A 7,733-nucleotide genomic window follows, 5' to 3' on the forward strand; every position below is an offset into this window, starting at 1 on the left:
GAAGTCGTGTATGAATAAGATACGGGTTGACAACCCCATCGGTGGTTTCTTGCTACAACCAAACTTAAGCGAGTGATGAACTGTCCTTTTATTTGTTTATTGTTCCGACTTTGATGAAGCGTGGAACTTATCTTAAAATGCAAAACTTGTAGCATCAAGCAGAGGTTTGAAACTAGTCATACAGCCGCAGTTACGGACTCATGGTAGCACAACTTTACAAGCGTTATACTTTGTCGATATACAAGTATGAATGTTAAGTACAAGTTTCCCGAACACTTATACTATAAGTACAAGGAACTTGTAGGTATACTAATTAGTCATTAAGTAGAAAACCATACCTATAATACATACTCGTATAGAATTGAAATAAGATTTATACATAGCCGTTTTTACCCGTATAGAATTGAAATAACACTACTAGAAAAACAACTTTTTACGACGCGCAAATGTGTGTCAAGGAAGACCCTCTCATAAAGAGAGACGATACACTTTTGCGCGTCATCAATTTACAATGCGCAGTTACGACACGAATTTACGACGCACGTTTACGACACACATTGCGTGTCAAGAAAGACCCTGTCGTTAAAACCCCTATCATAAAGAAAGACGACACATATTTTTGCGTGTCATAATTTTAAATGTTTTAAAAATTATATATTTTGATAGATTTAGTAATTTCCAAATTCAATAACACATTAAAAGTATTATAATACAAAATAAAATACAATAAATAAGAAAGATAATTCATTTCACTAATATGTTAAATAGAAATTATCATTCCAATAGTAAGTAAATGTAATACATTGCTAATATTGCATAATATTTATTATAAGAAAACAAGACATGTACAACATTAAAAGGAACTCGTGAGTAATGTATCCTTTGACAATCTTCATCGCATCTTTAAGCCTTGCAACCTCACCATGGTGTTGAACTTCACCACCACCGAGTTAAGAAACAAATTGTGTATAAATAACAAAAAACAAGATAGGATCCAATCATTCTATGACACAAGGAAAATATCGCTAGAGAACTGTGAAAAGAATATGAAACAAATGAATGAAAGTGCATTGCTATTTCTTTAGTACTTACTGTATAGAGTAAGACTAGGCCATTATCCATAGTTTTGAAGGACATTGATGTCTCCCTATGCTGCACATATTAAAAATAAAAAAGAACAAAAGTAAGTCTCGGCCATCATCCATATTTTTGAAGGACATTGATGTCTCAAATCATGTTACTAAACAAAACCTATTATACTTTAACATAAAACATATATACTTTAACATAAAACATTAAGAAAACAACGCCTTCTGGAGTGCATCTCTATAAACCTTTTCCTTACTGCTTCAGGAACAGCTTCTCTAGAAGCTTTGCCATTGAGTCCATCATGAAGAATAGAATCTGAGTGGCATAAAATCATAGCAACACCTCCTGGAGTGCATCTGCTACCAAAAGTATGCAACCTAACATAGTTTGCCTTCACTACACCATTATTATACACCAACATAGTGGGAATATTACAATCTGGATAATTAGGAATGCAATCAGTTGATATAATCTTGACAAATTTGGTAGCTGAATACATTATTGGCACTTCTTCCATACACTGCATTAGAACTCCACACTTTGGGTACCTATTCAATCACAAGTTTCCATTAACAACCATATAATCAAAATCAATTGCTAATCAATAAGAAACAAGATAGTAGTGAATTAGTGATTACCCATCTTTGTATAGATTAACAACCACCCACACATCAGATGTAGCTTGTGAAACCTCACACACAAAATCGGATCCTAAAATGGGAATAACTAACCAAAACTTTGCAACTTTCACTGTTTGCTTCATCTCTGCTAACCTCTTTCTCCTTCAAGAACATAAAAGAAAATAAAACCATGAAAATATCACATGAAGTTTAATGCCCTCATAAAATGAGATTAGGATTGAGGGAGTAGGAAGTACCTGTATTCTTCGAGGAAACAATTGTTATCAAGATCATCTTCTAAATCTTTGAGTTCTTCTTCTGTCCTGTTATCGACCTGAAATACGGTTTTAAGTTTAGAATCTTCGCCTTCTGCAAGAGTGAAAGGATCGGATTTGAAGGCAGGGAGTTTGGGAGGTAAGTTCCCGAGTTTTCTTTGAATATCATCTCATTGAGTTGATTCTCCTTCAACACCTTTGTAGACAAATTAAATATCAGCAAATCAGCATAATGGTTAAGAATGATGTAACCACTAAATTAAAGCTATTAGCATGTAATCAAGTAGGTATTTAAACAATTAATTAATCACATAATAGAGGTCAGCGTATGTAACTCTTGGATGTTTGGCCTTCACTTCTTCTATTATTAAATCAATCAACACCTGCAAACTTTATCATCAACTTGAATAAAGTGTAGATGCAACACATGAATAGATTATGTCTAAAGTTTCGATTATATCCAATATCTCAGATGAAATTACTAAATAATCCTTCTAGACTTGTATTAACTACCAGATGGTTTAAACCATTGACGTCATATTAGACTATAATGAACAACAAAAGGGAAGTGTGTTGCTATTTGGCATTACCTGATCATGGAAACCAGTAGGATCGGGTTAAGAAGATTCTAAAGCACTCATTTCATCCCTGCCAGCTACCAGATGACTAGCCACCTGTTTCATTAAATAACAAGAGAATTAAGTTAACATCCAAAATGTTGTCTAACAAAAGTCAAGAATGTAATGGCCACTGTAAACCCAAAAACCAAATAAAATTAGGACAATAATTGTGAAATAGGCTTAAATGCAAGAATTATAAAGTACACGATGGTAAAAACAAGAAATCGCAACATACTTTCTACTTATGGTAAAGGAAACTTATATGCAAGAAATAGCAAAGTACATTGCAATTTTTGGTACTTGGGGACATAAAGGGACTTGTGTAATAAAAACAAGTTATGTTTTTTTAAGTCAAATCAATTAAATTTTGCTGCTAATTCTTGCAATTTTACAAAAAAAAGCCTAAATGCATGAAATAGCATCTTACTTCTACTTATTTTTGGTAAAGGAGCTTAAATGTAAGAAACAACAAAGTACATTGCTATTTCCTGCACTTGGGACAGAATAAGACTAGTGTAGTCTCTAAATATCACATATATTGAAACATATATTTTACATATCAACATATCGAAACAACTATGACTTCATATATATATATATATATATATATATATATATATATATATATATATATATATATATATATATATATATATATATATTAAATTTTAAGGGATTAACAATCTTCGAGGCTTTCACTTACTTCTTGAGATATTGTGAACAAATAATTTGTGATTTGCTTGTTGAAAAGTATTACAAGATGTTATCTAAGTCTATCCATTTTTAAAAACTTTAGGATTGTTACATTACATGAATAACCTAAATAATTTGCAGATTGGTCAGGAAACATCTTTTAACTACTAAGAAACTAATAAAAAAAGGTTGCACTTCTTACGTAAGACAACGATTAATGTAAAAAAAGTAGGATAAAAAACCTTTGGTAGAATTTTTGAGTCTTCCTTCCTTAGGAGAGATCTTAGAGTCCTATGAGAAATTAAAGATAGAACATGTTACGAGAGGTAAATTTGCTACAGGGAGTAAATTCCCATTATATTCTTATACATGCTTTTATCAAGGAGTAAGATTTCTAACAAAATTTGAGCATAAACGGATGAAATATATAATTAGTTTTGGGTCGTATAGTGTTGTGTCATGGGCTCGATCCTTAGCCCAGTTTTGTAGCCGGTTTGGGCCTGTCCAACCGTGCATTATTTTATTCTAGGGTTTTAGTATTTAAGGTGCATGCATGCATCCTTAGTCGAAAACGCTTTTAATTATTTTCTTATCAAATTATTGTAAACCCTAGCTCGCCTCTACAGTGGAAGTTCCTTATCGAGCTCTGCTGAGGCGTGACTACATTTGAATCACAAGCTTCATATTGATTCCATATTGTGTTCTTATTCGTATTGTGATTGAAGTGTTAGTTCTTTTTTAAAATACCTGTGAAAGATCTAAACGATCTAGAGATTTATTCTCTTTAATTGGTATCAAAGCAGGAGGCTGTGTAATTCATACACATCTCTTCAGTTGAAGAAATTATTAGGGTTTTTCCGCATTGACTGATATTAATTGAGCCGTCATTCCAAATTGGCGTATCTCATTAATTGTCGATCTTGCCGTAACGATAAATTACAAGTCTAATCTTAAACAGGTTATCGATCAAACGTCACAATGTCTATGGACGATTCTCAATCCAATCCAATCAACATATCCAACAATATTGGATCAACAACAACAATTCCAATCTTATACACTCAGGACTATGAAGTATGGACGCACCACTTCGAAGATTATGTAATCGGCTCAGAGGATAATGGGTACTTGATCTGGGAAGCAATCATCATTGGTCCGTTTGCTCATTCAAGGACTTCAAAGATTGTCAACACTCAAAAAGAGTAATATCGTCTCATGAATGATGTGAAAGATATTCCTCAAGACGACAAAGAGAAGTTTCAGTGCAACATCAGAGCCTTAAGAATGATTAGGTTTGCTATACAATCGGACACGTTTCGTTTGGTGAGTTCATGTGCTACAACAAAAGAGATATGGGATACGTTAAAAGAATTATATTCTACTGATGAAGATCTGGAACATTCAATTCAAACCTTGTTGCTTTCGGAATTCGGTGATTTAAAATAGAAGCCCGAAGAGAAACTCATTCAGGCCTTTGATCGGTTTAATCATCTTCTCAGTAAGATGATAAAGCATGGGATCGAAAGGAAGGCTATTGAGCAGAAGGTCACCTTCATGAACGTCTTAGACCCGAATGGATGGCAGTTGTGTCCACAGTGAAGGCACACGAGCAGTTCAAATCATACTCTATGGCGAAACTAGTGGGAATTATGAAGTCCCATGAAAGTGCGGTGTCAAAGGAAACGAACGTGGTTTCTAGTTTGGGGTTGTTACCTCTTATTTCAAAAGGAAATGGTGCTGTTGAAGAAGAAAAAGAATTGGATCTTGCTAACTGTGATCTGACTGGTGAAGAGTATGCCCTAATGGTTTCTAATCCAAGAATATTTATCAAAAGAAAGTTCCCATCCAACAAGAACCAAAACTGGCAGGGAAGTTATAGTTCCGAAAAGGTGAAGGAGGAACCGAAGATGGGTTCAACGTCAGAAGAATCCAAGAAGGAGACGAAGATTGGTGGTGATTCAGGTTTTGATTGCCATTATTGTGGAGGCAAGAATCACTTTGCCAAAGACTGCATGCTGAAGAAAAAGTTTGAAAAGGTTGATGAAGAAGATGAGGAAGCGAACCTCTTGAGACGATTGGAGGAGATCAAGAAAAGGAAATCAGCAGCTAACAATAACACCATGAATTATTTGATTGTACAGGTTACAGGTGATAATGATGAATTTGGTGGAGTACAGGTGTGGTCCACAGATTCAGAGGACGAAGAAGTGAGAAAGCCGACTCATTGCCAAGCTATGCTGGTGAAAGAAGAAAATGTTGTGGGAAGATGTTTGATGGTGACAGATGGTGTATCACAGATGCGAGGATGCACAACAGATGATGGGTTGGAAGATGAGAAGGAGTGAGAGGACAGGTGTTTCGCTGCGAAACCTGTCAGTGCACAGATCAACGAATGTGATGAGTTGATCAAGAAAGTATAAAATTTTCTTACTTCTCTGAAAATCCCTATTACTAACTATGAAAAGGAACTGAATAGCTTAAAATCTAAATTTTCTAGTTTAAGTAGTAGTCTTACCCAAACTCGTTTCACAAACTCTAACATGACTGATCAAATGAGCAGGATATCATCGAAGCGTGAGGAGTGGAGGATATGGATTAAGCAGAAGGAGAAAGAATTAATTAGGTCTAGGGATGAGTCAATCTATTTGCAACGACATAATCTTAAGCTTTTAAAACAACGAAACATTTTTTGTTTGATTGTGAAAAGACTATATTTTAATATCACTCAGTTACATCTCGATTGTGAAATAGGAAAGAAGATACATCGCATGATTTTACCCTTCCTTGAGTTAAAGGAGGATGAAGTCGATGTCGAAGCTTACAACTGTGAAAATGTTGTATCTTCTGACGAAATCTCTCCTGCCTACAAAATTGGTCTTGACAAAATAGAGTCCTACATAAAGTCAAAAGACCATAAGGACATGCTCAAAAATCTGTTAGATGAAAATGATAAATTGAAACTAAGAACCGAAACTGTATAGAAATTTGACTCGTTGAATGCCAAATTAAGTTCAGAAAATAAAATTAATGTTGAAAGTGCATCTGAACTTAATGAGGGTGATGACATGAGTGAAATCTATGTAGAGGACGTGGTGGATTGTTCTGAATTTGTCAAAAGTGAACCCAAACCTAATAAAAATCTGATCTCTAAAAACTCCGTTGAGTTCGCTCGCTCATCGACAGACAAAACCAAAATCCTCAAGGAAAAAGTTGTTGTATATCAAAAGGTTCAAACCACTCCAAATGAAGTCTACACAGTTTAGGGATTTACACCTCAACAAACAGCAGAACTAACAGCAATGGTAGAAGAAGATAATGCAAATGGATGTGAGGAGTTCTTCTGGTCAGCACCAATAGATAATGTCGATGAAACAAAAGGCCTATCTCAGAAAACCTCAAGGAGAGTGAAGGGTAGGTATGTGCCAGAACCACTTAATGAACCTACAAGATATGATTTACCAAGCACAAGTGGTACCAAAACATCTTCGGGCGAACAAGTGGTAACGTCCAGTGAGACGTGTTCATCAAAGAGTGAAAGCCATGCTCGATTACCGAAGAAAAAGACCAATATTCATAAAAATCCAAAACAGGTGGCAGAACGAAAACACCAACGTAATCTGAGATATAAGAAGAATCTCTCAGAAAGAAAACAGGTTTGGCGATCTTAGAATCCTCATTACGTAAGGTATGAAAAGACACGTAAGTCACGAGGCGAACCAACAAGCAACTTAAAGGAAAGCTTCGTTCCTCGGCATGAGAGCAACCGAAAGGAGGGTTTCGGTCCTCGGTAGGTATAAAGGATGGGTTCAACTTAAAGGAAAGCTTCGGTCCTCCGCATTAGAGCAACCGAAAGGAGGGTTTCGGTCCTCGGCAGGTATAAAGGATGGGTTCTGTACCAGGTTCAATCAGAAGAACCGAAGGGAAGAATGTTTCCATTCTCAACCAAGGAAGAGCAATGATCGACGATCTAATATTGCTTCCAAACCTTATTCTTCTCATTCTCATTCTAATTCTTATTCTTCAAAAGAATCAAAGGGGAAAGGAAAACTCTTTCCAGAAGACAACAAATGCCCAAAAGAGATCCAAAGCATGCAGACGTCAAAATTTCAAATCCTACATCTAAATCAAATGAATCTAAGTCAAACAAAATCAAAGTTTTTACAATAAAAAGAAAAGATGAAACAACTCTAATAAAAAGAACTTATATGGTTGATGTTTCTCTTACTATTACCTGTCTTGTGAAAGGCTCACAAGGACCCAAGAAACTTTGGGTTCCTAAATTTGCTTGATATTTTGCAGGTTATATGTGACGAGTAGTTTGACGAAGAATGATACATTGATAATGGCTGCTCATGTCACATGACAGGACAAAGGGAAGAACTGAGGGAGTTTCGGTCTCTCAAGGATGGTGGAACAGTGAATTATGGCAACAATTC

At 35.3% G+C, this 7,733-nt stretch overlaps 1 pseudogene; it reads right to left on the minus strand.

Annotated features, from left to right (window-relative positions):
- Window positions 1-1,003: 1,003 nt before the first annotated feature.
- LOC111879334 (uncharacterized) lies at window positions 1,004-2,193 on the minus strand (annotated as a pseudogene).
- Window positions 2,194-7,733: the final 5,540 nt, after the last annotated feature.

Source organism: Lactuca sativa, chromosome 1, assembly GCF_002870075.4.
Source record: "Lactuca sativa cultivar Salinas chromosome 1, Lsat_Salinas_v11, whole genome shotgun sequence".
In the NCBI taxonomy this organism is placed as follows: Eukaryota; Viridiplantae; Streptophyta; class Magnoliopsida; order Asterales; family Asteraceae; genus Lactuca; species Lactuca sativa.